This window comes from Ambystoma mexicanum, chromosome 6q, assembly GCF_040938575.1.
Source record: "Ambystoma mexicanum isolate Mex_15411 chromosome 6q, UKY_AmexF1_1, whole genome shotgun sequence".
Classification (NCBI taxonomy): Eukaryota; Metazoa; Chordata; class Amphibia; order Caudata; family Ambystomatidae; genus Ambystoma; species Ambystoma mexicanum.
The window spans coordinates 350,266,862-350,286,280 of NC_090937.1; positions in this window are offsets into that span (position 1 = coordinate 350,266,862).

The window sequence follows — 19,419 nt, forward strand, 5'->3', positions numbered from 1 at the left end:
CTGGCCTGGGTGATATGCTCTCTTCTTGGGATACTAAGAGCGGCCCAGAGAGCGTTGTTCTGTGTGATTTGTAGTCTATTTATGTTTTTGGCTGATGTGCCTGCTAGGAGAGCATTGCAGTAGTCCAATTTGGCTCCAATGGTTGCCCTCGCTATGGAGAGGCAGTTAGGTTTAGAGAGGTAAGGCTTGATGGCGTTTATAAGTTTGGTGGTGTGTGCGGATGCAGAAGTGATAGCGCTGACTTGTCTAGTCATAGATAGCGAAGAGTCAAGGTATACTCCCAGTGTCTTGACGGCTGTGGACACGGGGATGATGGAGTTGTCAATTGAGAAGTTAGTGTACAGTTTGTCCAGTTTGTCTAAGGTGTTCTGTTGACCTAGTATCAAGATTTCGGTCTTGTCACCATTGAGGCAGAGGCCATTAATTGCCATCCATGCCTTTATGATGGAGTAGATAGTGTGGAGTGCCTTTGCGTCTTCGTTGTATGAGCCTGAGAGGGGTAGAAGTACTTGTGTGTCGTCCGCGTAGTTCGTGTAGGTGATGCCGTATGAGTCAAGTTTGTCAAAGAGGGGCTTGGTGAACAAGTTATAGAGTGTGGGTGCAGTGCAGGAACCTTGAGGGACCCCGCAGTGGATTGTCGTGGGTGTGGCGTTAGCGATGTCCGAGAAGACTTTCATGGCCCTACCTTCGAGGAAGGAAGTGATCCAGGCGGCTGCTTTTTTGGAGAAGTTGGCTGAGTGCGTGAGGTGGGAGGTGAGAATCTTGTGATCAACCAGATCAAACGCGGCTGAGAGATCTGGAAGAAGCAGAAGAGCCGGCTTGCCTTTGTCCATGATTTGGGTGATCTGGCTCTTCAGATCTACCAGGGCTGTTTCCGTGCCATGTCCTTTCCGGAAGCCCGATTGTCTCGTCCCGAGGATGGAGTGGGTTTCCAGAAAGTGTTGGATTTGGCAGTGTGCGGCTTTGTCCAGTAATTTCAGCAAGAATGGCACAGTGGTTATTGGTTTATAGTTGTTGGGTTGTGAGGGGTCAAGAGTCGGTTTTTTTAGGAGAGGCCGGACCCAAGCCTCTTTGAGGTTGGCTGGGATGATGCCTGTTTTAAAGGACGCATTGATAAATGCCGTGAGGAGCGGCGCAAGGCAGTCTGCGCAGTCTTTGACTAGTTTAGGTGGGCAGATGTCGCCTTTGCATGGGGAGGGTTTGAGGTTTATTAGAAGGTTAATAACTTCTGTTTCAGTGACATCTCTGAAGGAGAAGTCAGGTATGGTGGGCTTGGAGGAGGTGGGTGGGGTATTGGTCTGTTTGGTTCCTGTCTGGTGAGGAAGTGCTTTGCAGTGGTCTTTGATTTTCTTTTGGAGAAGGTCAATTTTGTGAAGCATGGCAGCTTGAATGCTGGTACACCACGCTTCATCTTTGATTATTTCATCTGGAGTATTAGGGGGGGAGATGAGCTCATTAAAGATTGCGAAAATCTCTTTGGAGTGTGACTTGGCATTGGCGATACGAGTGTTGAAGGCGTTGGCTTTGGCATTGGAGATAGCTCTCTTGTATTGGTGGGAGATTAAATTGAATATGTTTTTGGTATTGGTGCAGGGGTCAGATTGCCAGTTTTTTAGTGCTGCTCTTTTGTGGGATCGCATTGAGTGCAGTTCTTCAGTAAACCAGGAGTTGGAGTGTAAGGATTTCTTTTCTTTTTTCCATTCAAGTGGCGCTATTTCATCGATAGCTTTGGTGAGGACATCTTTGTATATGTCGGCTAGGATATTGGGATCGCTAGCGAATGGGGGGGGCTAATACTGGGGTATTGAGGTATGGGCGTAGGTTCTCCTCTGTGAGTTTTTTTTTGCTTCTGACTTGTGCAGCGCTGGCAGGGGTCAGAGTCTTAAGGTTTTTGGTGATAGGAATAGAGAACTCTATGCAGTTGTGGTCAGTCCAAGGCAGTGAGGAGTTGGAGGTGATAGAGGAGAGGCAGTTATGGTCTGCGATCCAGTCAAGTATGCGGCCTTTGATGTGAGTAGGACTTTCTACTTTTTGGATGAAGCCCAGGTCATTGAGTTCCTTGGTGAGAGTGGCTGCAGATTTGTCCTTGGGATCATTAAATCCGAGGTTGAGGTCCCCTAGTAGAATGGTTTTGGTGGAGCTTTTGATATTGTTGCTAAGGATGTGCAGCATGTTGTCCTGGGAGTCTGGGGAATTGCCTGGGGGGCGGTATAGTAGGTGAATGTTGATGGTGCTGTTGGGTGACAATGTGAGTTTGGCCGATAAGAGGTCAGAGTTGTTGTTCGAGGGGTGACTGATAGGTCGGAGCTGTAGGTTCTCTTTGTAGATGAGGGCTACTCCGCCTCCTATTCGATCTGGCCTATCTTGTCTGAGTATGGAGAAGCCCGGTGGTAGCGCAAGTGTAACGGCAGGGCCTGATGCTTCATGTAACCATGTTTCGGTAATGGCTAACAGGTCAATGTTATTACTGGTTATAATGTCATGGATATCAGAGGCATGAGCTGGGAGTGATCGGACATTGAGGAGGGCACATTTGATGTGAGGTGTGTGATGTTTGCTTGTGGAGGTGAGAGTGATGTTCGTGTCTGGTATGTTCTGTGAGGTGGTATTGCAGGGTGTGGCTAGGTTGGTGGGTGGTGGACTGTGGGTGTGTGGGTATTCCGTGCGGGGGCAGCGTGTGGAGGTGGTGCGGGAACTCAGTCTATAGTTTCTGAATTCCGTGGGAAGGGCTAGTGTGTTAAGTTCTGGGGTCTGTGTGCGCGCTCTAAGTCTTTCTAGTCTGTGCAGAGTTACTACACAGGGTGCACGATCTGTCATGGTAGGTGTGATATCCTTAATAGCGAAATGCTTGTGGCAGAAGAGTGGGCTGGGTGGTGTGTGGATGAGGGGATGGATGGGAGGATAGAGTTTGAGAGTGGTGAGTGTGGAGAGGAGGGTGAGCAGCGTGGTGGCGGCAGCTGTGAGCTTGCAGGACGCTAAGGGCATGATTGTGTACTTGGTAGTGCTGTGAGTGGGGGGACTCAACACAACTCCAAAAGTGGTCTGTAGGCGACCATAGGGCACAACACAACTTCAAAAGTGGTCTGTAGGTGACCAAAGGGCACAACACAACTTCAAAAATGGTCTGTAGTCGACCATAGGGCACAACACAACTTCAAAAGTGGTCTGTAGGCGACCATAGGGCACAACACAACTTCAAAAGTGGTCTGTAGGCGACCATAGGGCACAACACAACTTCAAAAAGTGGTCTGTAGGCGACCATAGGGCACAACACAACTTCAAAAGTGGTCTGTAGGCGACCAAAGGGCACAACACAACTTCAAAAGTGGTCTGTAGGCGACCATAGGGCACAACACAACTTCAAAAGTGGTCTGTAGGCGACCAAAGGGCACAACACAACTTCAAAAGTGGTCTGTAGGCGACCATAGGGCACAACACAACTTCAAAAGTGGTCTGTAGGCGACCATAGGGCACAACACAACTTCAAAGAGTGGTCTGTGGGGAGATGGGGGGGGGCAGATGGCCAGATGCTGCTGATCCTTAGAGGGGATCAGCGCCGCCTCCGTCGAGTCGAGGTCTCTGCTACGGTCCTGGACGGTTATAGTGTCAGGCAGGCGGAAACAGGCTACTATGAGCGCAAGTTGCTAATGTGACTGCTAATCAAGGCAGTTTCAAGCGATCAAGATATAGTTAGGTAAGCAGGCAATTGAGGGCGATTAGCAAAACAGTTTTGGGATAGTCCAGCAATGAGTGCTTTTTGCACACTAAATGTCATTTCCTAGAGTGCCACAGGCGAATGTGGTAGTAGGCAGTCGTAGGTGCATGTGACTAGGCATTACATCATGGTGATAATGCAATATGAGCGTAGAAGTTACCTGGTCAGTGACAGACAGGGGGTCTGGCAGATGGCAGATACAGGCACAAACAGGCATAGAAACAGGAGACGGCCTTGTTGCAATGGGCCTTGGGAGAAATGGGCCGGCTTCGCCTGCCGGCGCCCAATGGGAGGATAAGTAGGTAAAGGCAGCCAATCAGGATGGCTTGCTGGGCCTCAGTGGGCATTGGAGGCAGACATCAGGAAGCAGACAGCCATTTTAAAGCTGTAAAGTACCTCATGTACTTTAATGGCGATTTTCGTTTGGTTGCAACAAATAACTATAATCAGGCAGCACATTGGCCTGCCCTTGCTTGGGAAATGAAGCGCTTTGCCTGATAATGCGGATGCAATATTTAGGAAATAAAAATTCGGTCGTGGCGCTATAGACTCAGCGCTTACCTAAATTCAGGCATTGGTAAGGTGGCCTTGGTGCTGGATGCCCGCTGCTCCTGCAGGTCGGGATCTGGTCCAGGGAGCTCCAGCTCCGGTGCTGTGATGAGGAAAGGCCAGAACATGAATTAACTGTGTTTGGAGAATACAGCAAAGTTGCATTGGACCATTGCTACAGTGCGACCGCACCACCACAAGAAGATGATATTGAATGTATTGAAGATAGCTCTGAAGTAGTTGCAGATCAATTCACACAATCTACACCCGCCAAAAAATTGCCACCCAAAAACCTGTCGACATTGTTGTGTTCTCCCATCAATGTTGAAGTAATAGATGTCGAAATGACAGAGAATGAACCAGCCGCAGCATCCATAAACCCATCAGAACTTGATATCAGCGATATTACTTTCCAATGTGTTGAAATCTCCACAACGTCACAGGCCGAAACAACGTTGACGCAGGATGACAGTATAATGATAGAGAGCAAATACATTGTATTCGACAGTTGTTTGATGGAAATTATAAGTATGCTGAAATGTGTGCATTCCGTTAGAGGGAATGTATGTGGGAAGCCATTGATTAATGTGACTCGTCAAATAAAAGGCAGTAACGTCAAAATAAATGCCGCCTGTAGATTAAATCATAGGTTCTCATGGTCTGCACAAACGATGCTGGGGAAAATGCCAGCAGGCAATCTACTGTGTGCAGCTGCATCTCTTTTTAGTGGCTCCAGTTTTAGAAAGTTAGAGGCTTTCTTTCAGTTTGTGGGACTCCATTTCATTTCTAAATCACTGTACTACATATACCAACGTGATTATCTGTTTCCGGCCTTTAGTGATGCTTGGAAAATTGAACAATTGTCTCTAGTAAGTACATTCGAAGGGAAACGTTTCAGGCTAGCCGGCGATGGACAGTGCGACAGCCCTGTATTTTCTGCCAAGTACTGCACCTACCACTTTCAGGACATGGATAGTAAGAAAACTGAGTTCGGTGGTCGTGCAGGTAACACAATGTACATCCTCAGTGGCCATTAGAAACTAGGATTTATAAAATCAGTGGAATATCTACAATCAAGGGGAATGCACATCGACCTCATAGCCACGAACAGACACGTTTCAATTGCCAAGACAATGAGAGAGCAGTTCCCACATATTAATCATCAATTTGACGTATGGCATCTTGCTAAATCAATCAGTAAGAAAATCTCAGCCGCAGGAAAAAAAAAAGGTTTTGAATGTATTTTGTAGTGGTCCCAGTCTATCACCAACCATCTTTGGTGGAGCTCAAAAACTTGTGAAGGGTCAGTGGAAGTACTACTTGAAAAATGGCGGTCACTGTTGCACCACTGTACCAACGTTCACCGCTGGACAGAAAACCAACATTTCCACCAATGTGAACATGGCCCTTTGTCCCCAGAGGAGGCACGGAAGAAGAAGTGGTTGATTCCATCTTCACCGACACACAAAGCCATTGAGAAGATTGTTTTCGACAAAACTCTATCAAGAGATTTGAGAGGACTGACAGAATTCTGTCACACAGGAGATTTGGAGGTGTTCCACAATATGTGCCTAAAGTACAGGCCAAAGCGCTTGCATTTTAGCTTTCGGGGCATGAAACATCGCACTCTACTAGCGGTCTTGGCCCATAACAGCAATGTCGGACGTGAACAATCTAGGACTAGGGGTAAAGTAAGGATGCCTCGCTACACTAAGGTGTTTTCAAAACGAAGTAAGCAATGGGTGATCAAACCAGTCTATGATGAAATGCAGTTCGACTTTGTGAAAGGCCTTATTGTTGCTGTGTTAGAGAAGCACAGATATGGAATTTTGGACGTTTCTGTGCAGAGCAGTGATCCATTGCCACCGAACATTGCAACTGTGCCATGTCCACCCGAAGCACAGCTGGTTGTGAAGTACAAATCCCGGTTTAAATAATTGCAATACGATTGTCTTTTTGTAAATAAATGTTATTGTACAGTGTACCTGTAACCCTAACCCCTACCTTCACCATCATGGGTGGCGAACAAGCTGGGTGTCATCTTTGAATTCTCTCTATTCACCTCATATATGTGTATGTATATATTTTTCTCATGTCTCATCTCATGTAAATGTAAATGCTGCGCACTGTTAACGGAGTGGAGGCTTGCGTATTGCAAATAATAAAACAAACAAACAATAAATCTCACTTTTAACTCAACTCCTGTGGTACTTTATACTATCCCTGACCTTCCGCCAAAAATTAAATGTCTCCATAGTTATGATTTTTTGGGGCTGCAAAGCTCGCAGACAACGGGGACAAAATTGGGGGCCTTAGAACGCGCCAAGCGGGCCATCGCATTTGGGAGAGAAGCCAGTTCGCATTTGCACATTGAGGCGCACTACATAGAGGGATTCTAAACTTCAAGTTCTCACAGATGCCTTTGCTACGTGATGTTACAAATAAAGAATGCGAAGGACAGCGGCTTTGATTTTCAGCTCGCGCCCAGAAGAGGCCCACAAGTCGCACTGGAAGTATAAGGGTCTATTGTTTTTTGACCTTGAGACAGGGACCATGCCGAAAGAACGACATTTGAAGGGGGTGCGCAATAACGTAAGAGACGATAAGGCAGAAAATTTAGAAACTAGACCGAGTTTCATTTTAGTTCAGTATACGAAAAATCGTTGTCAAGAGCACGGTCCGTTTTACAGACTGCATTACGAAGAGACACAATGGAAATTTCAAATATAATGTGAGTAAATCTTTAGACGCTTTTATACCGGAATGAAGAATTAATGAATGGATGCATGAATAAATGAATGAATGAAGAGCTAGGAAAAGCAAGGAAAACGTGTTCGTAGTGGGCACATGGGCATGCAGGTCCACTGGTCTCACCGATCTCAGTCATTGGCCCAGCCACTTTTCCCTGCACTGCCTACCTGCACTACGGGACTGTCTCTGTATCCTTCAGCCCCTTCTCCCGGCATTTATCTTGCACTTGCCACCAGCTGGCCCTATTATTTATCTTGTATTCGACTAACCATGTACAACACTTTTACCCCCTCCCCCCTTCCCCATGCGCGATCTGAAAGACACCTGGCCTAGTAGGATCGTTGTCTGTCTGCCCTTGTTCCCCCCCTGCCTCGTCGCGCCTTGAAACACTTGTGTATAGGCGCGTTACAAATGCCATATCATATATCATATCATTCCACACGCATGTAGACTAACTGTCGTTTATCATTGTGTGTTGACCTCGATTTATTTAGTTACTTTTCGCATTGATTTTAGAGCCGAACATACTCCATTGAACTATCCTTGCAAGCAAATAGTTTCTGATCGGCTGTAATAAATAAAATGAGTAATATTAATGAAGATCGGCTGGCGAGACTAATTATAATTTTTTTGTTTTCATAACAGGTATTTGCTCCCCTTCTGCTACTGTCATCGGTTTGAGACACCAGCAGACGGTTTTTTCGTGAGACACCTGCAGCTTCGTGTGAACAACTGGAGCACACTGACAATTTTATGGGACGATCGCCAAGGGCCCACATGCCCTTACGCTGTACTAGTGGCTAGAAGCAACATATCAACCTTTACGATGGACTAATGCCTAGTTGATGGAACAGCCTTGTGGTTCACTGTGCTTCCAAAGTGCTTCTTTTAACGAAAAGCAACACCCTGTGTACCATTGCGGATACAGATAAAAGAAAATAAATGGCTTTCGGAGTTCATATGGCAATTGCTGAATATTCTCTAAACATTTAATGTCAAATAAATGTACTTTACCAAATGTACCGTGTTGCTGTTTGATTTTAAAGTACAGTTTCATATTCCGAATTGTGGCGCGCTGTGTTGTGAGATGGTCTGTGTTGGTTTACGGGTTCTGTTGGAGTCGCGTAGAAGACGACTGGGCGCGTTTGCCTACGCAGCACAGTAACGTCACGGAGAGAGGCGGGCAATATGAATGTTTTGATAATGTCAGGCTCAGGGGCGGGGGAATTGATTTAGTGCCGCAGAAGCAGGTCAGCCAGGGCGATGCGGCAAGTGATAGGATTATCACAAAATGGCGGCTCCCTGGTGCCTGTTTTGGCGTGCGTTTAATGGACGAAAACTCGGGTAAGGTCCATAGGAAAGTTTTCTAAAATCGAGCCACTTAGGCTTAAAAAAACATGGCCGACCCGTAGGGACAATAAACATTTTTACTTGACCATGCCTTTAATAAAGCATTCTCCGAATAAGCTAATTCCTGATTCCACACCATGCTCCCAAGAAACCAAGTGTGATAACTTGGAGTCACGTGCTAAAACATCCCCTTTTCTGCACTTGTGATGTTAAACTGCATTGATTGACTTATTAATAGGTGCTTCCACCAAGACTTCTCTGGTCCGGATATTTCAGCCGACCAAAATGTGTCAATCAGGAGACATTGCCACCTTTTAACTTTTTCTTTTTGTTAGTAGTCTCACTAACAGAACATGAAATCTTGGTTAGGTTAGTTGTCATACAATGAGATAAAGATTGTAATGTCCACAAAAGAGAGGAAGGGAGCTAAGCCAAATCCTCAAACTGGACCCTTGCGATCCCAGAGATCCCTTCTGCAGGGCTAGAGTCCAACACCTATCAGAAATGCCAAGCAAAACCCCTTTGTGTGACCAATACTTGTCAATCAATTTAACAACTCTTTCCTTGAACAGGCACCGCCTTGGCGTGATGGAATACAAGCACATGCCCAGCGCCTTGTACTATGAATGGAGGTCATGCATCCGCATTCTCCGTTGTACAAAAAACAGCATTTGCGCAATAAAAGAGAAATAAGTGGAGAGGTTTCTGCACCACAACCTTCCCTCATTTCCACCTGACATTCAGAGCTCTGCCAAGAACTGCCAGCACACGCAACAGGGCCCCACTAGCGTTTTGAAAACTGGTGGTAGAAGTGTACCGAAAAAAGTAGTGGAACTGTGGTCTTGGCTGAGAAGAGGGTAGGCAGAAGCATGGTGCAACATGTGACAAGGTGTTGCAGCCGGGACATTGCAATAGTCTAAGTGACTAGTAACTAAGGCTCCTATTACAACTTTACACTTGCACAGGGACATACATGGACAAATCAAATGTATAGAATGGTGAATTATGGTTGTAAAAAGAAGAGGAATGGTAAACAGCGAAAAATAAAAGTAGTGGAACACCACTTCTGACCGTTCCCGCTCATTTCGATCTCTGATGAAAACCCCAATAATAGTCATACATTTGTATCAAATTTGAAAGTCATCCAGGTGGTCTGCGCTCTAGCGTTGCACCCACCTGTGTGTACTGTGAAACTTGTACGATTTTAAGTTAAATAAATACTGCACGATAAGCACTTGAAATTCAAATGGCAGCAGCAAACAAAAGGAAGCAGTGGTTCAGCACGGAATACTTATAGACAGTCAATGATGTGGTAAAGCGCCTCGACCACGTTGGTCAGTTAATTCTTTAATATCTTTGCTGCTGGCAGTTCAGTAAATAAGTTATATGTAAAATGTCTACCTTTTTGTCTTCACCTAAAATTAAATAATGGTGTGCATTTAAAAACAGTGTTGGGCTTTCTAAACTGAGCAAAACTAGATGCAGAGACAATTGTCACGTGGGGGTTTAAGAGTCCCCTTTGTTTCTCCTCTTACCATGTTCTTTTTCTCTTTATTTTTAATGTTACGTGGTTGGATCAAAACAAATAAATTTAACCTTTAACATTACTTCAAATCGATAAACAAAGAGTACCAAAAGAAGGTTATCGCCTCATAAAACACGTCTAAAAGAGATAACATACATATAATTATACATAGCATTGCGTCTATAAAATAAATTCATCCGTGAGTCATTAAACAGCAATTCATTCAAAATGTAAAACATGTGACGGGCAGGACACAATTAATAACAGGGGGCCCAATATACAATGTATTCTCAGATCACCTCAAACAATATCAAACAGGCTAATAATGTTAATCTAATTCATGAGTTCAAAAAGGCGGTGACAGCCTTTACGATTGAGGTCGTATGTCCAGCAAGGCAATGACGCCACACTTTTTCCCCATCGCCAAAGATGAATAGATCTTCAAATTCTTTTAACCGCATCCATCGTTTACCTTGAACCGCAAAACAAGAGACAATTAAATGTTTCAAAGTCTTGCTTTGACCTCTGATGTTACAAAATCTATAGCTTGCAAATTCAAAATGCAGCAAGTCTATGTCTTATAAGGATTTCTTTGGTTAAAATTAAGTTTCATCGGAACTTTAAAAAAAACTGGCTAAGTTTCCTATCTGGATAAATTGCAAGGTAAGGGGCTAATACTCCCAACTGTTTGAGTTCTAAATCAGATGGGTCAATGACTCATAATTATGCAGTCCTTCCTTAGTAGCTATCCAGCCTGATTCATATAACAACCTTTTCGCTCGACCTGGGTTCTCCATGAGCTCAAAGGCTGACAAAGGGATTTTACTAAGGAGGTTAAAACAGAATTCAGACAACTCTATTAACAAGCCATTGCCTTTTACTTTTAAAATACCATTCAAATCTTAAAATAAAGAATGTTCCACTAGGCCCAAATGGTTATTATATAATAGGGGCACTTTCCAGTAAGCTCTTGAGAGCATTGAGCTAATACCATGCTTCTGCCGAATAGCAACTAAGGGCACCGAGTTTGGGATCTTTAGAGCTATGCTCCAAATCAATGCCTCCAGATAGGGCAAACATTCTAAAATGGACAAGGTTTGAATCTGGATGCCATATAACATTTTGGCGATCATTTTCCCCTCATAAAATGTAATAATAGGGACCACAGAATATTTGCCATACCTGGCATCAAACCTACTCAGCTGATTTGACAGTGATATTGCTCGGTTTTTCAGCCACTCTTTAAATTTTAATTTCTGTTGTTTAGCAGTAATTGGAAATCCTATATATTTCCATTGTAATGATGTACTTTTCTGTTTCCTTCTACAGTGATTAATTTTGTTTTTTTGCCGGGTTTATCTTTAGTGAATTGATGCAGACAAAATCAATAAAACCATTGACTAAACGCTGTAAGCCTATCTGTGTGCGGCATATGCCATCCAGACAGGCCTTAGGTTATGAATGTTCAGGGTAACAAAGGCAACTGGTTCCAAGTACTCTCCTATGTCTGCCATCTAGAGATTGAATAGGCAGGGAGCAAGAAAGCAACCGTGCCTAGCCCCTTGAGAAGTTGGAATTTGCCTAGAGAGTAGCCGTTTTGGTTTAACCTAACCTGGACGTTGAATTTTTCATGGAGGCCAATTAACAAGTGCAACAATCCCAATGGGATACCCCACTTCAAATACAGCCAAGAGATCGATTGATGTTAAGTGGAACTTCCCCGCACCCAGGCTAGATTTTGAATATATTCTTAACATGAAACCATTCAGAGATGCTCCCATGTACCTCCTGATACCAGTCTGCCATTTCTTTATTACGCCTAGTTCTTTTACCCATGATTCTTTTACCCATGATTCAAGGTGTTGCAATAGTATGGACGCAAACACCTTACTGTCTGTCGGGCATACAGAATGGAAATTGGCCGTTAGTATGTTGGATCGGATCTTGCCCCTTTTTTGTAGATAGGTACTATGTATGCAGTGGACCAGGATTCAGGAAAGATGCACGACTCAGCCACCTGTTTAAACAGGAAGGTCTATGTCACGGCCCATGCAGCTGGATTGCACTTAAATAAGTAGTTAGACAATTTATTTGGGCCTGGTGCCCGACACGTGTTGATTTTATTTAATGCTTCCAAAACCCTATCACAATTTACTTCCCGTTTCCAGCTTTTGTCTTCACTGGTTAAATCACAGTCTTGATCAATCAAAAAACCCTCTGGTTCGGCATACAGGGCCTCAAAATGCGATAGCAGGTAGGTTTTGTAGCCTGTCCCACCTCCACTCACCACAGCGGAAGGGAACAAAGACTTCCTTAATCCAGCAGAGCTCTGTAGTCCCAGCACAGCCTCCTGCAGAACTGTACTGCGCACTGCGAACATACCTCTTGCCATGAAAGCAATTTTCAGTTAAGAAAGAAGAAAACTGTGCATTTATCATGGCATAGAGGACTTGTGCTGTGAAACTGCCTCGATTGACTTATTAATAGGTGCTTCCACTAAGGATTTCTCAGGCCTGGATATTTCAGCCGACCAAAATTTGAAACCTCATTTATGAAAAATTTCTTGTGACCTTCCAAATAAGTCATCATCCCATCAGAAATGGAATCAGAATGCTTATACACATGTTCCTCCTCAATGTCTGCTTAGATCACAGATTTATTCTCTTTACTTAGCTGGTCCTGGCAATTGATGCCCTCCCTAAGAACGAATGCCCTACTTTGAGCATTAAGACTCTGCTATGCCGGGTGAACACGCCGTCAGGATGGCAATGGCGGGTTCTGCCCTTAGTGGGGACACTCACCTACCTGAAACAGGGGTGGAAAGGAAGAAGGGACCATAATTCCACCACCATCCACAGGGAGCGGAAGCACCTCACAAGGAGGGTGACGGAGGGGGAACAGGACCAGGGTGGGGTTGGGGATTCTTTGCGACGACAAGGGTTTGTATAAGTGAATGTCGGCTGTTTCTGTGGAGTGAGCAGCGGGTTAGGGTTAGGAGCTGTGTCGCAGTGATGCTGTTTAATGAGTGAAATTACCCTTACGGTCTGCTCAGCTGTCTTGGCTCTGAAGTGCTTAACGAGTTTAGAGGTGCGGACGGGTGGGTGCTTGAGGGTGCTGCCTTTGTTTTATAGGCTGAGTAGTGTGGGCTCCCTTTGCTCCCATTACCTGATCCCTACCTAAGCAATAACATAGCAGACCAATTTTGTTTGTGGAAAAATTATAGGCCGTAGGCATTTTATTTTCTTACAGAAAATACATAACAAAACCAATATCACAATCATTTGCTTTTGGGCACCTTGTGTCCAGTTTTGGAGTTGCCCAAGGCTCCTCCCGAGTCTTTGTTACCCTTGGGCCTCCGTCCCTGGGCACATGCCGCCTACGACTTTCTTGGACCGTGTACCGAAAGAAAGTACTCGGCGTTCTGGCTCCTGCCTGCTTCCTCCTTCTTCCGTTATCTTTGTAGGGTGGGTTGCGTGGCAAACGTTTTTCCTTCCCTCTTTTCTAGGCCCTAGGAGCTTACCCGAGAGAGGTGAGCTCCTTACCTCGTTTGTCATGCCTCTCCTTTCCTTATACCACTAAGCCCTTTGGTTCTTCCCTTGGGGGCTGGGCTTTCCCGTGGGACAGTGGCGGAGCTGGCGGTGGATAACGGCAGCCGGGCGGTGTCAGGGGCAGGGAAGGGCACGGGCACGGGATTGGCGAAGCTGGACATTAAAGGCCTGCCAGAGCCCCTTGAAGGGGGCAGCCTGGCCCAGCGCCGGACATGACTAGGGGAACTAACGATAGAATCCCAACCATCATTGAGAATAACTACTTAAGCTGTCATATTTCAGAAGGGGTAAAAAACGACATTTGGAGGAGGAGGTTTATCGATATATTCTCATTGCTCGAGTACGAGATTAAGGGCCATGACACCTTGCAAGGAAATGGAGGGTGGGAAGCAGTGAAAACCACTAAGCCGGTGAGGCCGGAGGAAAACCTGGAAAACTGGCTAGAAGGGTTCAAAATAATGACCCAAATCAGAATGCAGAGGGAACCTGATCAGGGGCCAGCTTTATACAATTACAGCAGATGTGTAATAGAAGAGCAGCAGAGGTTGTGGGGTTTTGCGTGGCTACTGAGGTACCAGCAGTTCCGAAAGAGGTTGGAGAATGATCCACTCATGAAATGGGACCACAAACAGGTAGAGGAGTGGTTAGATCCAAGATTGGGGGAAACGGATAAATGCTTTGGGAAAACCACAACAGGCGGGGTTCTCTGGCGCAACCGAGTCAGAGGGCGCAGCAGCCTCACCGAGGTCGACACAGGGACAGAAAGAAGGGTCTGGGGACGAGGGCAGGTTGCCAGGGACCAATTGTGGTGGGGGCAGCAGCGCCCTTCAACCTTCTGTGGGAAGTTGGAGGCCCATCGCAGCAGAGAGCGGGCCGAGGCTGCCACGGGGGGTGTCTCAGAGGCATGGGGGACCGGGCACTCAGGCTTATGGGCGTCCCTTGTTTACTTTCAGGTTTTACAATGACAGTGAGTGTCATTGGGATCCCAATTGCTGGTATCGGCACAACTGTTCAATGTGCAGAATGTTCGGGTATCCAGCCAGGAGCTGTAGGAGTGGGGTATTGGGGGGCATTACGGGCAGCAAAAAGTAGCAGACAGACGCATCATTTTGTTCCAAATTTAAGGAAGTGGGGTCCTTGGGAAAAAGACGGTTAAGAAATGTTGTGTATGCATTAATTTGTCTTGACTTATACTAAATAAACAATTTTCTTTATTTAAGGTGGCAACATTTATTGGAAATTCACGACGGGCTCACCTAGCCTCCGATGCAGCTGTTTGCCGGCCGAAAGGTAATGGTCTGGCTGTGAGTTGGGAAAAGGGATTCATCTATGGGGGAGTTAGCCAGAAGGGGGGTGGCAGGGGTGGGGGGGTTCCATGTGTTAATATCCCCGCAAAAATATTGTGATCCAAAATTATTGCCATATTTCTGCAGCGATATTGACCCATGGACTCTGCGGGGGACACCCCCGCAACCCCTGCATTATTATTATTATTTTTTTTAACGTGTTTATTTTAAGAAGACAGGTTATCACAATACATTACTTAAACATTTGCGACATGATGCACAGTACAATACACTACAATATCTCTCCCATTCCCTCCCCCAGTCTCAGGTTTCTTCCCCCCGCTCCCGCTGGGGCTCCCCAACTTGCATTGTTCTCCTGGCCAATTGGGGCTTAAATGCCAAAGCCGGGAACTTTTGGTCATAGTCGAGGACCGGACCCCAGATGTTATGAAATCGATGTAGAAGGCTTGCCCCGGCGGCCGTCACCCTCTCAGCTATCAGGATGTCCCATACCTTCACCCACCAGAACGGCATGAGGGGACCTTTCCGCCGTCTTCCAGGTGCGGGCTATCACGTTCCTGCCCGCCAATAGGCATTGGGATAATAGTTTGGCCTTGGGCCCTGACCTTGGGTAGATTCCAGGAATTGGGGCTCCCAGGAGAATAGGTTCAGGCTCTAGGGGCAGTTGCACCTGAGTAATGTCCGCAATCGTCGCCAGGCAATGTTTCCAGAAAGCCTGGGCCTTGGGGCAGGACCACCACATATGGAAGAAGGAGCCTACTTGGCCACATTGTCTCCAGAAGTGTGGGTCGAGAGTGGGATGCATGTGATGGAGTCTTAAGGGCGGGAGATACCACCAGAGGAGGATCTTATAGGTGCATTCCCTATTTGTGATACATGATGAAGAGGTGTGGGCTCGGGACCAGATATCAACCCAGAGTTGGTCCTCAATAGGGTGGCCCAGGTCCGCTTCCCATTGGGCCATGTATCGGGGCTTGGAAATTAGGAAGTCTGGTTGGAGGCGTTTGTACAGGGTAGAGATTCTCCCTCTGGGTGGCAGCTCGGTAAGGGTCAGTTCAATGGCCGTTGGGGGGCGGGTGGCTGCCTGGCGAGTCTGCGGATGAGTGCACCAGTGGCGTAGCTGGATGTACGTGAACCTATCCCGTTCCTGAATCTTGAAGAGTTCTTTGCATCGCTTGAAGGTGCAAGGTTGACCCCCCTCGAAGAGTTGTCCCAGGGTCTCCAGGCCTCCTGCGATCCAGGGCCCAAAGTTTCGAATTGACAGGCCGGGTGAGAAAGTCGGGTTCATGAACACTGGGGCTAGGGGGCTAAGTCCCACTGGAATCTTCTTTAGTCTCAGCGCTTTGTCCCAGACCGAGATGGTATGTTTGGTGGACGCCAAGAGTTCCCGCCATCGCCGCCGCACCGGAGGAGGGACGTGTGGGAGAAAGCGTAGAGGTAGGGGTAGCTGCACCTGTTCGAGGTTCACCCATCTAGGGCGGTTAGTAAGTATTTGCCATGATTGAATACAGGCCAGCTGGGCCGCCCCTGCATTATTTTAAAATGTGTGGAGGACACCCCCGCAGCGCCCGCTCCCACAAAATATCCCCCCCAAAAATATCACCTAAGAGACAAAGAGCCATATGTACGGCGATATTTTTGGTGGGGATATTTTGTAGGGATACGGGGGGGTGGGCAGATGCCAGGGAGATAGGCAGGAATCCTATGGGGAAAGTGCGAGGAAAGGCCAGGGTTGCTTAACACCAAAGGCCCCTCTCTGATTAACTTGAAAAAACTACTATCGTGGTTGTCTCGGTATCCCCTGGTGCAAGAGAGGGACCTCCTGTTTGGGGGTTTTAGAATGGGTTTCGAGATACCTCACAAGGGCTCCTGGGGCGCTCGGAGATCCTAGAATCTGAGATCAGCCAGGGCATTCCCCGAAGTGGTAAGCGGTCAAATTGACAAGGAAAGGTTGCTGGACAAGGTGGCGGGCCCTTACCCGTTGCCCCCATTGGGTGACTTAATAATTTTCCTGTTAGGGGTGGTGCCTAAGAAGGAGAAGGGGAAATACCAACTGATCCACAACCAGAGGGGACTCAGTGAATGATTGGTAAAATGAAGCGGCCTGCTCTGTGTCTTATGCTTTATTCGATCAAGCTATCAGCCTGGCCAGAAAGGTTGGAAAAGGGGCACTATTGGCTAAAGTGGACATTGAGGTGGCTTTCTGTTTGCTCCCGGTCCACCCAGAGAGCTTCCACTTATTGGGTTTCCAGTTCATGGGGGAGATATATGTGGACCGGTGTAGCATATGCTGTGCTTATTTCGAAGCATTCAGCTCATTTTTGGAATGGGCTCTAAACAAAATGGAAAGCCGGGGTTGGGGGGAACCCATTACTTGGATGATTTCTTGTTTGTCACGGAATGGTGGTCGGACGTCTGCAGCACACTCTTCAACAAATTCATTAGCTTGGCGGGCGAGCTGGGGGTGCCTTTAGCAGGGGAAAAAACACAGGACCCTTGCACTAGGTTGACATATCTGGGCATCGATCGACACAATTTTAAGGGTCTGCCGCCTTCCAGAAGAAAAGATACTGGAGTGTATTTTGGACATCGACACAGAACTAGCCTGCAGCAGGGTTCCAGTGAAGGCAATCCAGTCTTTAGTAGGGTGGCTGAACTTTGCGGGCAGGGTCATCCCGGCAGGGAGGGTATTTGCTAGGCGCCTCGCCTCCGCGATAGGCTGGGGCATCGAAAGGTTGGCACATTGTGCGTCTGAGTTTAGGCTTAAGGGAGGATCTTCTGGTGTGGCTGAATGTGTTAAGGAATTTCAATGGGGTATGCCTATGGCAGGCACCCTGGGTTGCTTGCTCCTAGGTCGAGCTCTTTAGTGATGCCGCAGGGCGGCATGGGTTTGGGTTTATCCTGGGGAAGGAATGGTGCAGAGGGGAGTCCCCAACCTCATCGAGCACCGCTGACGACCTATTAAAACTTTAAAAAAAGACCTTCCGCACCGAACTCCATGGTCATTTCCTTAGGGAATATTTGAAAAATAACATCATACCGAATGGCCTTATAGTGCGCAATGAACCTAGATTATTTCTAGAAGACAAAGAATACACCACCAACTTTAGCTACATCGCTACCAAGTGCAGTCGGGATTTGATGGTATTGACTATCACCACTGCACAAAGAATCAGCACTGATCTACAAAAAACTTTTGATGCAGAAGAAACACGATTCAAAAGCAATCCTCTACTGACTGACATAGAGGTACAACTCTCCAATATCAACAAACAATTCGAACAATTCAAGGTCAATACCTTGACCAAGAAATCCAATAAATTGAATAAAGATATCAAAGATTTCAAGACTGAAATCATATACCCCTACACGACCGAAGGGTATATTGATTCCCTCAAGAAACAGAGTGGGGGATCTCAATCCTTGCCCAGAGGAAGACGTAACAGAGTTAATTTCTCTGGATCAAGCAGCTCTGGATCCTCCAGTGGAGGCTTACAACAGAATTTTCCACCTTTTCAGGGATACCCTTTTGGCCAACCTCAGGGCCCTTACCCACCACCGTTCCCTTTTTTAGGCAGAGGAGGACAAGGCGGAGGATGGGGCCCACCGCCCTGGAACACACCCTATCAAGGGCAACGAAGACGCCCCAGGAGACGGAGGCGATAGACCAAACCGCTGATAATAATCAGTTACCCATTTACAATTTGGGCAACTTTCATTTAACTTCATGTCAATTTTCTCTTCTAGCAAAGGGCCTCTCTTTTGTCCCCACAGGTGACACAGATTGGTACAGAATTGAAAATGAGATACATCGATTTTTTCGTAATATTAGACTCCGGGTCTTTTTTCAAGACCACACCGATCAAGAGATTGATCCCGATACGGGTCTACATCCCAAATCGTCTTTTACACCCACCGATAGTCAAACACCTGATGATTTACTTACCTTTGAGAAATGTGTACTAAAGGACATTAGAAAACTAAAAAGGGCCAAACACACGCCTCAGCAGAACCTAACCACTGGTGAGAGACGAGCTTTGAAAGACCTATCCAACAATAGGGACATGATAATCAAACCGGCTGACAAGGGGGGCGGCATTGTCCTGATGACAATTGATCAGTATACTAATATGATTATGACTCTACTGAATGACAGAACCAGCTACCAAACACTCAGGAAGGACCCCTCCAGAGACATGAAAACAACAATCTCGGAAATGGTCGCTTATGCTCGGGAGAGAGATTGGATTACAGAAAAAGAATCCAATTTCCTGACTACATCCTCTAACCGTACACCTTGTTTGTACGCCCTCCCCAAAATTCACAAAAACATACACGACCCCCCGGGGAGACCTATAGTTTCAGGGTGCGGCTCCATCTTGGAACCATTAGGACAATTCATTGATTATTTTCTCAAACCTCTCAGTAGTAAAACCAGATCATACCTCAGAGACACCATGCACACTATTCAGGTTTTTGAAAATCTGCCATTTAATAGTTACCAACAGATCTTGGTAACCATGGACATCAAGGCACTCTATACCTCTATACCACAGGACAGAGCCATAGACTGTGCATATGAACATCTCATTCGTGAATATGCCGAACCTGGATCCTTTCGTGTCCCTCCAGAATTCATTATTGAACTGTTAACCTTTGCCCTCAACAAAAATT